Source organism: Hyperolius riggenbachi, chromosome 9, assembly GCF_040937935.1.
Source record: "Hyperolius riggenbachi isolate aHypRig1 chromosome 9, aHypRig1.pri, whole genome shotgun sequence".
In the NCBI taxonomy this organism is placed as follows: Eukaryota; Metazoa; Chordata; class Amphibia; order Anura; family Hyperoliidae; genus Hyperolius; species Hyperolius riggenbachi.
The window spans coordinates 89010058-89022532 of NC_090654.1; the positions used below are offsets into that span (position 1 = coordinate 89010058).

At 49.5% G+C, this 12475-nt stretch overlaps 1 protein-coding gene across 3 annotated transcripts in view; it reads left to right on the top strand.

Annotated features, from left to right (window-relative positions):
- LOC137532547 (histone-lysine N-methyltransferase PRDM9-like) overlaps positions 1-12475 on the top strand; it is a 222808-nt gene that overhangs the window by 60131 nt on the left and 150202 nt on the right. The gene's annotated exons all lie outside the window — the stretch shown is intronic.

The window sequence follows — 12475 nt, forward strand, 5'->3', positions numbered from 1 at the left end:
TCTGTGTACACGGCTTAGCCTGACTAATATAGCATTGTGTGTACTGCCACTGTGCACCTCGCTCAGCCACGCTATATATAGCATTGTGTGTACTGCCACTGTGCACCTCGCTCAGCCACGCTATATATAGCATTGTGTGTACTGCCACTGTGCACCTCGCTCAGCCACGCTATATATAGCATTGTGTTTTCTGACACTCTGTGTACACGGCTTAGCCTGACTATATAGCATTGTGTGTACTGCCACTGTGCACCTCGCTCAGCCACGCTATATATGGCATTGTGTTTACTGCCACTCTGTGTACACCGCTCAGCCAGACTATATACCGTTGTTTACTGACACTCTGTGTACACCGCTCAGCCAGACTATATACCATTGTTTACTGACACTCTGTGTACACGGCTCAGCCTGACTATAAAGCATTGTGTGTACTGCCACTGTGCACCTCGCTCAGCCACGCTATATATAGCATTGTGTTTTCTGACACTCTGTGTACACGGCTTAGCCTGACTATATAGCATTGTGTGTACTGCCACTGTGCACCTCGCTCAGCCACGCTATATATAGCATTGTGCTTTCTGACACTCTGTGTACACGGCTTAGCCTGACTAATATAGCATTGTGTGTACTGCCACTGTGCACCTCGCTCAGCCACGCTATATATAGCATTGTGTTTTCTGACACTCTGTGTACACGGCTTAGCCAGACTATATAGCATTGTGTGTACTGCCACTCTGTGTACACCGCTCAGCCAGACTATATAGCATTGTGTTTACTTCCACTCTGTGTCTGCTGGGCCTGGGAACAGTAGTACACCGCTCACCCGCCACTGTATAGCATTGTGCTCTGTGTCGCTGCTGGGAATAGTGGTACTGTATAGCATTTCTGTGCTGCCACTGTACTGCTGCCAGTCAGCGTGTACTGTAAGGATAAGTGAAATGAGGGAGAAATCCGGTGAAAGAGGAAGGGGCAAGGGAAGAGGTGTTTCCCCTGACGGTTCACGTACAGGCCACAGGGGAGCACCCAAGAAAACCCACTCAATACCGCCCATGTTGTCCAGGACAACAACCCTCACAAATCCAAAAGAACAGGACCAGATAATTACTTGGATGACCTCTCAAGCGTCCAGCAGTGGGTTAAGCAGCACCAGCACATCACGCACGAGGTCCGAGTCCTCAGCCAGTTACAAGGAGCCAGTGGGCACAAAGCTGACACAACCGGCAGCGACACCACGCACACAACTGCCAGATAACCAGTCCTATGAATTACCTCAGGACACAATGGGGTATTCGCAGGAGCTATTCCCAGCCCAACAAACTTCCACCTATGAAAGGTCAATGGAGGAACAGCCAGAAATGTTGTGCCCGGATTCACAACCATTAACTGTGGGAAATGCACCGCGCACTGAAATACAAGGCGAGTCCGAGGAGGACTCGGAAACCCAAATCCCAGAGCAAGTTGGGCAGGAGGGGTTGCAATTGCAGGAGGTCGGCCGACAAGATCTGGAAGACGACGTTGGAGTGAGCTGCGCAGAGGTTGTTCTGGGGAGCTCTACTCCACGGCGGCGGCCCCCCACAATGACATATGACGAGTTTGAGGAGATGGAAGAGGAGGGTATGGACAATGTGGACAGAGACCCAGATTTTATTTGTGAACGAGAACATCGCCGTCGTAGCAGCAGCACAGATGAGTCTGTTGAAGAACCCACTGCTGCACGAGTTCGCCTTGTGCCACAAGGTAGGCGGCGCGCAATTTCAGGCACCACAAGCGTGGAAGTTCAAGTGAGAGGCAAAAGAGGAGGAAACAGAAATCGCCAGCAAGGAGGCAGGTGCTCCAAAGTCTGGGCTTTCTTTGAAGACTGCACTGAGGATGTTACCATGGCGATTTGCAAGGTGTGCAAGACTCGCCTGAGCAGGGGGAAAAGTATTAACAACCTCTCCACCACCAGCATGAGCCGCCACATGCTATCCAAACATCCCACTCTGTGGGCAAACGCGGCAGGACAGGGTACCAGCAACACTGCCTCCCTTGGGTTCACCAGACTCACCACCAGACCCGCCTCAGCAGCAGCAGTAGCCCAGCCATTGCGTGGTTCACAACATTCACAAACATCAGACGACGCTGACACTGTCACTTTCCGGAGTAGTGCTCTTGAGGTCTCCCAGTGTTCATCAAACACAACAACCAACAGCCCTTCCGTGTGCAGCGCTACGGTTCAGTTGTCTGTGTCGGAGATGTTTGAGCGCAAGAGGAAATTGCCAGCAAATGACCCCCGGGCCGTGGCAGTAACAGCCAGCATAGCCAAGCTTCTGGCCTGCGAAATGCTGCCATATCGAGTGGTGGAGACAAACAGCTTCAAGGGCATGATGTCAGTGGCCATCCCACGTTACGTGGTTCCCAGCCGCTACCACTTTGCGCGCTCTGCATTGCCTGAGTTGCATGAGCACGTGGTCAGCAAAATAACCCGAAGCTTGAAGAATGCCGTTGCCTGCAAGGTTCACCTCACCACTGACACCTGGACGAGTGCGTTCGGCCAGGGTCGATACATCTCCCTTACCGCGCACTGGGTGAACTTTGTGGAGCCTGGCAGCGATTCCTCACCTGCTACGGCGCGGGTGTTGCCCACGCCGCAAACAGCTGCACCGCCGTCCCTCCCACTGGATAACAACAGCAGCACCTACCTCTCTGACTCCTTCTCCTCCAACGCATCTCAAAGCTGTACCTCTTTCGGAAACGCTAACCCAGCAGCAGTAGGATCGTGGAAGCAGTGCAGCACAGCTGTTGGCATGCGTCAGCAAGCGTTGCTGAAGCTGATCTGCCTTGGGGATAAGCAGCACACAGGGGAGGAAATTTGGAGGGGAATAAAGGAACAGACGGATTTGTGGCTGGCACCGCTGGACCTGAAACCGGGCATGGTTGTGTGTGATAATGGGAGTAATCTCATTCGCGCTTTAAGGTTGGCTAAGCTGACACACATCCCTTGCCTGGCGCACGTGATGAACCTAGTAGTTCAGCGGTTCCTGAGGACATACCCAGGCGTGGCCGATCTTCTGTTGAAGGTGCGTCGAGTGGCCAAACATTGTAGAAATTCCAGTACTGCTTCGGGGGCACTCGCCAAGATGCAGGAGCGCTTCAATCTCCCCCACCATCGCTTGCTGTGTGATGTCCCTACGCGCTGAAATTCTACGCTGCACATGCTAGCACGCTTTTGTGAGCAGAAGAGTGCAGTGGTCCAGTACATGACGGCGCAGTACCGAGGCGCATCCGGACAGCTGCCAAGCTTCTGTGGATCCGATTGGGCCAACATGTTGGACCTCTGCCAAGTCCTCCAAAATTTTGAGCAATCCACGTTGCTTGTGAGCAGTGACAACTCTTCAGTCAGCATTACCATACCACTGCTGTGTTTACTGAAGAGGTCGATGTTAAAAATCAAGGAAACAGCTGTCATGATGCAACTGGGGGAATCTGAAGGAGAAAACGATCAGCGTGATGGTACCAACATCAGGCCATCCGCCTCAGGGAACGCTGGCCCCAGCAGCTATGACGAAGAAGAGGAGGAGGAACAGCTGGAGTTGGAGCAGGAATTTCATGCCACCACTGACGAGGGCCAGAGCGGTGCACGTTGGACTTCCACAATTCAACGCGAATGGTCAGCAGAAGCAGACCAGGAGGAAGGTGACGACTATGATGCATCACAACAACTATCACAACGCTCACAAGAGGATGATGAGGATTCTGGTAGGACTCTGGCACACATGGCTCAATTCATGCTAGACTGCATTGAACGTGACCCACGCATTGTGCGCATTCTGGACAACACCAATTACTGGGTTTATACCCTTCTGGATCCACGGTACAAACACAATGTTCCAAAACTGCTTGAAGAAAGAGTCAGACAGGTCAAAATGGAAGAATACCAGCAGGCCCTTGTGGAGACTTTAGAGAGGAGATTGACATCCTCCCCCTCCTCTAGCCAGTTGTACGCAGACAGACTGACTTCCGCAAACCCAGGCAAGACCAGGAGGGCAGCAAACAACGCAAGCCGCAGCTAGTACCCAAAAGGGAACGGTATCGGCAGTGTCCTTGGAGTGGGAAAATTTTCTGACACCCATGCAGCAGCAGCCCACTGAACAGCAAGCGTGCAGATCCACCTCCAACACCGATCGCCTGGAGAAGATGGTCAAGGACTACATGTCAGATGACGTAGCTGTGTCGAACAATCCATCTGCACCCTTCAACTATTGGGTATCGAAGCTAGACACCTGGCACGAACTGGCAATGTACGCAATAGAGGTGCTGGCTTGCCCGGCAGCCAGCGTTATGTCGGAACGCTGTTTCAGTGCTGCCGGAGGCATCGTCACAGATCGGCGTATCCGCCTCTCTACAGAAAATGCAGACCGTCTGACTCAAATTAAAATGAATCAATCCTGGATTGGAAATGACTACGCAACACTCCAGGACCCCAACCAAGTAACATGACCAATGAACATCTGGGATGGTGTAGTGTTTCCGGTCCCTGTTTATTGAACCTCTCATCTGTATTACATTTATGACTGCATGGCGGCAAAAAGCATTGCTGCTATATCCGCACGCTTTTTGTCCTCATGCAAGGCCTGGGTTGTTGTGTCTCAAAAAACGTGGCCTTCTCCTCCTGCGCCTGCTCCTGTTCCATCACGTCTGCTGCTGCTGGGTTAGCGTTGCCGCGTGGTCCCTGTTTATTGAACCACTTATCTTTATTACATTTATGACTGCATGGCGGTACAAAGCATGCTATCCGCACGCTTCTTGCCCTCATGCAAGGCCTGGGTTGTTGTGTCTCACAAAGCGTGGCCTTCTCCTCCTGCGCCTCCTCCTGTTCCATCACGTCTGCTGCTGCTGGGTTAGCGTTGCCGCGTGGTCCCTGTTTATTGAACCACTTATCTTTATTACATTTATGACTGCATGGCGGTACAAAGCATGCTATCCGCACGCTTCTTGCCCTCATGCAAGGCCTGGGTTGTTGTGTCTCACAAAGCGTGGCCTTCTCCTCCTGCGCCTCCTCCTGTTCCATCACGTCTGCTGCTGCTGGGTTAGCGTTGCCGCGTGGTCCCTGTTTATTGAACCACTTATCTTTATTACATTTATGACTGCATGGCGGTACAAAGCATGCTATCCGCACGCTTCTTGCCCTCATGCAAGGCCTGGGTTGTTGTGTCTCACAAAGCGTGGCCTTCTCCTCCTGCGCCTCCTCCTGTTCCATCACGTCTGCTGCTGCTGGGTTAGCGTTGCCGCGTGGTCCCTGTTTATTGAACCACTTATCTTTATTACATTTATGACTGCATGGCGGTAAAAAGCATGCTATCCGCACGCTTTTTGTCCTCATGCAAGGCCTGGGTTGTTGTGTCTCACAAAGCGTGGCCTTCTCCTCCTGCGCCTTCTCCTGTTCCATCACGTCTGCTGCTGCTGCTGCTGCTGGGTTAGCGTTGCCGGTCCTTGTTTATGGAACCTCTTATCTTTATTACATTTATGACTGCATGGCGGTACAAAGCATGCTATCCGCACGCTTCTTGCCCTCATGCAAGGCCGGGGTTGTTGTGTCTCACAAAGCGTGGCCTTCTCCTCCTGCGCCTCCTCCTGTTCCATCACGTGTGCTGCTGCTGGGTTAGCGTTACCGGTCCCTTTTCCTGGAACCTCTTATATGTATTACATTTATGACTGCATGCCGACAAAAAACATGTTACCTGTGCAAAGAAAACAGACATTTCCCGCATTTAAAAGACAGTTTTCCCTTTGAAACTTTAAAATCGATTTTCTCAAAAACTATAAGCTCTTTTTGCTAATTTTTTTTTCCTCTTGTACCCACTCCCAAGGTGCACATACCCTGTAAATTTGGGGTATGTAGCATGTAAGGAGGCTTTACAAACCACAAAAGTTCGGGTCCCCATTGACTTCCATTATGTTCGGAGTTCGGGTCGAACACCCGAACATCGCGGCCATGTTCGGCCTGTTCGGCCCGAACCCGAACATCTAGATGTTCGCCCAACACTAGTGAGGAGGCAGCATACTCTCTGAATGGTGAGGAGGGTGTGGAGGAAGCAGCAGACTCTCTGAGGGGAGTGAGGAGGCAGCATACTCTCTGAGGGGTGAGGAGGGTGTGGAGGAGGCAGCATACTCTCTGAGGGGTGAGGAGGGTGTGGAGGAGACAGCAGACTCTCTGAGGGGAGTGAGGAGGCAGCATACTCTCTGAGGGGTGAGGAGGGTGTGGAGGAGGCAGCATACTCTCTAAGGGGGTGAGGAGGGTGTGGAGGAGGCAGCATACTCTCTGAGGGGTGAGGAGGGCATGAAGGAAACAGAAGACTCTGAGGGGAGAGGAGGGCATGGAAGAAACAACAGACTCTCTAAGGGGTGAAGAGGTCGTGGAGGAGGCAGCAGACTCACTGAGGGGTGAGGAGGGCGTGGAGGAAACAGTAGACTCTCTGAGGTGAGAGGAGGGCATGGAGGAAACAGCATACTCTCTGAGGGGAGTGAGGAGGCAGCACACTCTCTAAGGGGTGAGGAGGGCATGGAGGAGGCAGCAGACTCTCTGAGGGGAGTGAGGAGGCAGCATACTCTCTGAGTGGTGAGAACGGTGTGGAGGAAACAGTAGACTCTCTGAGGTGAGAGGAGGGCATGGAGGAAACAGCATACTCTCTGAGGGGAGTGAGGAGGCAGCACACTCTCTAAGGGGTGGCAGCAGACTCTCTGAGGGGAGTGAGGAGGCAGCATACTCTCTGAGTGGTGAGGAGGGCATGGAGGAGGCAGCAGACTCTCTGACGGGAGTGAGGAGGCAGCATACTCTCTGAATGGTGAGGAGGGTGTGGAGGAAGCAGCAGACTCTCTGAGGGGAGTGAGGAGGCAGCATACTCTCTGAGGGGTGAGGAGGGTGTGGAGGAGGCAGCATACTCTCTGAGGGGTGAGGAGGGTGTGGAGGAGACAGCAGACTCTCTGAGGGGAGTGAGGAGGCAGCATACTCTCTGAGGGGTGAGGAGGGTGTGGAGGAGGCAGCATACTCTCTAAGGGGGTGAGGAGGGTGTGGAGGAGGCAGCATACTCTCTGAGGGGTGAGGAGGGCATGAAGGAAACAGAAGACTCTGAGGGGAGAGGAGGGCATGGAAGAAACAACAGACTCACTGAGGGGTGAAGAGGGCATGGAGGAGGCAGAAGACTCACTGAGGGGTGAGGAGGGCGTGGAGGAAACAGCACACTCTCTGAGGGGAGTGAGGAGGCAGCATACTCTCTGAGGGGGGTGGTCACAAGGCATCACATGACACACTAGCAGGGCGTGCCAGCGTGTAATATGCTGACACGTCCTGACAGAGTATCACGTAATGCCTTGCTGCCATGGAGACATCATGTCTCCATGGCAACAGGGCATCACATGATACTCTGTCAGGACATGCCAGCGCATAGCTCACAACTGTCCCTCTTTTGGAGGGACAGTCCCTCTTTGGGACCCCGTCTCTCTTTCATCCTCATATGTCCCTCTTTCTGGACTGATGTACAGACCTGTGTAAATATATGTATTATTCTACTGAAAAAAATATATTTTATTTACCCTAAACTTTATTCCCATGCTTTAAATTGATATATTTCTTATTTTTAAATGTTAATATGAGGAAAAATGGACCAGGATAGAAAAGACCAGTGTGTTTTGAATTATAAAACAACATAATTTTCTTTTTAAATCTTTAGGGTATGCATTACTAGGGGTGTGTCGGGGGTGTGGTTAGGGTGCGGCTTAAGTGTCCCTCTTTCTCATCTCAAAAAGTTGGGAGGTATGCCAGCTTATTACATGCCGCACACCCTGATGTTGTATCACATGACACCTTGTGACCATGGACACCTGAGGCTGGAAAGGGATATTGGGGGAGTGTCAACCCACTCATATCGCCGTCTCACGACTCTGCATGGAGGGAGGCGGAGGCGTAACAATCACCCCTGCGACCCCTGCCATCGCAGGGGAGCCCAGAGGCTTTGAGGGCCCCTCCTCTTTCCTCTCCCCAAACGCATGTGCTGGAAGTGGAGAATAGGTGAGTGTTAACCCACTGTTATCACCACCATGCGACTCTGCATGGAGGGAGGGAGGAGAGGAATCTCGCGACATTGCAGGAAGGGAGGGGGTTCAAAAGAAAGTATTGCGGTCCACGGCACTGGTGTAGCCCAAAGTCATAAGCACATTGGTGTTGGTGAGAAAACACATGCTGGTGTAAGTGAGAAGGATTTTCTGAATCGAACGTCAGTGCTACATGCTGCAACATTAGAAAATCATACACAATGCCTTGCAGTATTATTATATGCTACACACTGCATGAAAAAGCACGTAGTAGACTTAGGCTGTACTATATCATTATTATTATTATACATATCTCTGATATGTAGTGTGAGATACTGTATGTATAATAATGATATAGTACTCATAAGTATAGCCTAGGTATATTCTACCCTGTCAAATTGAAATTCCAACTTTGTAGAAAAAAAAAGTAGCTATGACATGTGGCACACAAGTGATTTTGTAACGTTATCTAAAGCAATCATTCCATTTCATTTCCCAGCTTGCTGTATGGAACTATTGTGTCCAAAAGGGCCTGGATGCCTAAATAGCATTTTCTCCAAGAAAGAAATTAGTACATTTTAGCTAAATGAAATAAAATAACTGCCCAGCAGGGGGTAACAACAAACCATGGAGGCCCACCGCATAACTTGAAGGGACCCCTTAATCTGTGATGGGCTCATGGGTAGAAAACTAGCCGAATCTGTGATTCTAATGATGCTTAAAGGAATACTTAAAGGAATACTATCGATTCACACATTTTTTTCAATTGACACAGGAATTGTTTGGGAAGTGCTGCTAAGTACTGGTGTATACATTTTAGTAGCAACTTCTTTGTTTACTGTTAGCAAAATACATTCAAAGTTTACTGACGCCAAAACTGATGGCTAACTGAGCCATGAGGAGAGGGGAAATTCCCCTCACACTTGATCAGTTAACTCTATGGGCTCGATTCACAAAGCGGTGCTAACCCAGAGACTTTAGGTGTGATAACCATTGCACCATGCTGGTGAAAAGCCAGTTTAGGCATGATAAGTTTAGGTGTGATAAGTTTAGGTGTGATAAGTTTAGGCATGCTAAGTTTAGATAAGTGTAGATAGCGTGCAAAGTCCTGCACGCAAAGCAGCGCCATTAAACTCTATGCAAAGTGCACCAGACTTTGCTAGCGCAAAACCTTTGATCAGCTGTGCACTGCGGTGCTAACGCAGTTGGGGCCATATGCAATTCACCTTTTCACCTGACTTTTCTCCAAGGAGATAATTTTTCATCTTCGATTTAAAATAACTTCTCAGCACTTTTCAACTAAAAAAGTACCAAAAAGTAGGTGAGAAAGTACTATCAAAATTATTTTGAGTATTTCCTTGATTTTTGGTGGCTTGAAATGCATTTTATTGACAAGTTTAAAAATATCACCTAGGAGAAAACTCAGGTGAAAAAGTGAATTGCATATGGCCCTTGTGCTTAAACTTATCATGCCTAAACTTATCACACCTAAACTTATCATGCCTAAACTTATCACACCTAAACTTATCACACCTAAACTTATCATGCCTAAACTGAGTTTAGGCATGATAAAGGGCTTTTCACCAGCGTGTTAACTGTTAGCACCGCTTTGTGAATCAGGCCCTACGTGTAGCTCTGTGTGTGACAGAGAGAGACAGGAGCTGCAGCTGTTGGGAGCTCTGTTTCTGACTGAAGTGTCTGAAGAGAGCAGAGGAAATGTAACTAATTGTCACAGCTTTTTCATATTGTTTTTGCTTTCAGAGTTTGATATGTTTGATATTTACTTTCTGTAGTCTGATGTGCAACTCTGGCTGTGCATTGAAGCAGACACCCCTTCTGCAATTGATTTGTCCCAATATAGCTAAATCCTACCCTCAATAAATTACAGCTTTTGCCTCTGATATTTTACATGAAAAGTAGGAAAATGTTTACACAGTTACTTAGACATTATTTGTACATTGTCATTTTAGAACACTTGGGTATCGATAGTATTCCTATATATAACATATACGCTATAGCAGAATAGAGGGTGATATAGCGGCTGGGAACGCGGAAAATCACTCGCGTTCCCAGCCTGTCGGCGGCTGTCGCCGAACCCGGAAGTAGCCGCCGACGGGGACAGGACAATCCGAGCGGGGCTGCGAGGGCACCATCCAGCTTCAGGGGGCTGAGGGATGTCCCGGGTGAGTAAATATCATTTTTTTTTTAGAATTAAGTATTCCTTTAATTGCCTCAGGTGTGTGCATGGGGGACAGGGGGTTAATTACCCAGATGTCCAGGCGCTTCTATGCATATCACATGCTCACCAGCCGAAGGAGGAAGTGCGCGGTATAGAGTCATGGAACACGTCCCATTGGACGCGTGCGAGCGTGTAATACGCATAGAAGCGCCCAGACATCTGGGTAATTAACCCCCTGTCCCCCATGCACACACCTGAGGCAATTAAGCCTCATTAGAATCATGGATTCGGCTTGTTTTCTACCCGTGAGCCCATCACTACCTTTAATGCTCCCTACCCTTTCTTTGTCTCTTCTTGGTTACCCTCACAACATGGGAGCCCATCTTGCAAGGGTCATAACACAAATGTGTCCATCAGGATCTTCACACCCAAAACGTGTAGCCACAAAAGCACCTGATCGGGAGTATCAGAGAAAGGTAAGGTTAGTAGTTGCCCCCCCATACCTCTGCCTCTCCACCTCCTCAAAGGCGCAGGGGCTGATTCCCTCTTTAGCATGGTAAACACATTCAATTTGATTGGCTAATGACTGACCAATTTTACAACCTCCATGTTGGCTGAGGGGCAACAAATTTTGAATAATATACACAAATTATGTAGGTAAGCTCTTATACTACCTGGAAGAGTTAAATAAAATTGTCCAATCAATGTCCAATCAAAATTGCATGTATTAGGTTTAACTTCACGCACCCTTACGCTCAGGCTAGCTGCCGGGTGCTCTATGCAGAGTAGAGCACGCAGCAGGCGTTTTTACTCACCTCCCGGGGGATCTAGACGTCGGTAGTCATTCTCCTTCCTGTCCTCGGAAGCTCTGAATTACTCTGGTGAGATCGACGTCATTGATCTCACCAAAGAGTTACAGCGCCACCCAGAGGAAGGGGTAAAATTGCAGGGCTCCATGGAGCCCAGGGAGCTGAGTGAGAGAAGGGGCTGCTGCAGGCGTTCTGGCGGCATGATTTTGTCCTGATTTTAAAGGCTGAAACCTTTTAAAAAGACCCTAAAATCTGGAAATAATCATACCGCCAGGGGGGTTAACGGGAACCTGTACAAATTTAAGTAAAATTATTTAAAATAAACACAAGAGGTAACTTCAAATGAACATTACATAATTACCTTGCCATCAGTTCCTCTCAGAAGCTCACCATTTTCTTCTGACAATGATCCCTTCCAGTTCTGACAACATTTTGTCAGAAGTGAACTGAAATATATCAGTTGCTGTCAGTTACAGCTGAGAGGAGAACTGATGTGTCCATGTTTCCCTATGGCTCAAGTGGAGGATGTTACAGTTTAACTGTGTGCTGACCAGAAAGCTGTTATGGTGTAATGGCCATTTTCAAAATGGAGGACGGAGAATTCCATTGATCACAGTGGGCAAACAGGACGCAGGACAGGAAAAAGAGATTGATGAGTAGACTTCACAGGCGGTAAGTATGACCTGTGTATGGTTAGTTTGACTTTTAATTTTCAGTTCAGGTTTTCTTTAACCACTTTCCCCACCACTACAGTATATCTACGTCAGCTGTGGCACCCTCCAAGCCACAGCGACGTAGATATACTGACCTGCTTTCAGCCCTTTTGTGCAGGAACAGGTGCGCTTCAGAGCGCACCCCCCGGCACTGTCAGCTGCCTTACTAATTGGCAAAAGGGAACATGTTCCCTTGTAGCCAATTAGTGACCCCCCCCCACGGATGAACGATCACCGCTGTAGCAAACAGCGTGATCCTTCATCTCCCCCTCCTCCGTGCACAGATGGCCATAAAAATGTAAATAAATCTGCCTCTCTCACCTTACCTCGTTCCAGCGATGAGCCTGCAGCCTGAGCATCTGATCCTAGCTCTGAACTCAGCCGCGTTTTGCCGGTGACCCGGGTCCCGGCTTGATGACGTCATCAAGCCGGGACTCGGGTCACTGGCAATACGCGGCTGAGTTCAGAGCAGGGATCAGATGCTCAGGCTGCAGGCTCATCGCTGGAACGAGGTAAGGTGAGAGAGGCAGCTTTATTTACATGTTTTTGGCATCTGTGCACGGAGGGGCTGCCTGATGGGGGGGGAGGGGACATACATTTGGCTATCCACACTGGGGGGGAGGGGGGGGGGTTGGGGGTGCCAAAACAACTGCCAGGCATCTGGGTAACTGGGGGGATGACATCTGCCAATGGGGGATCATTTG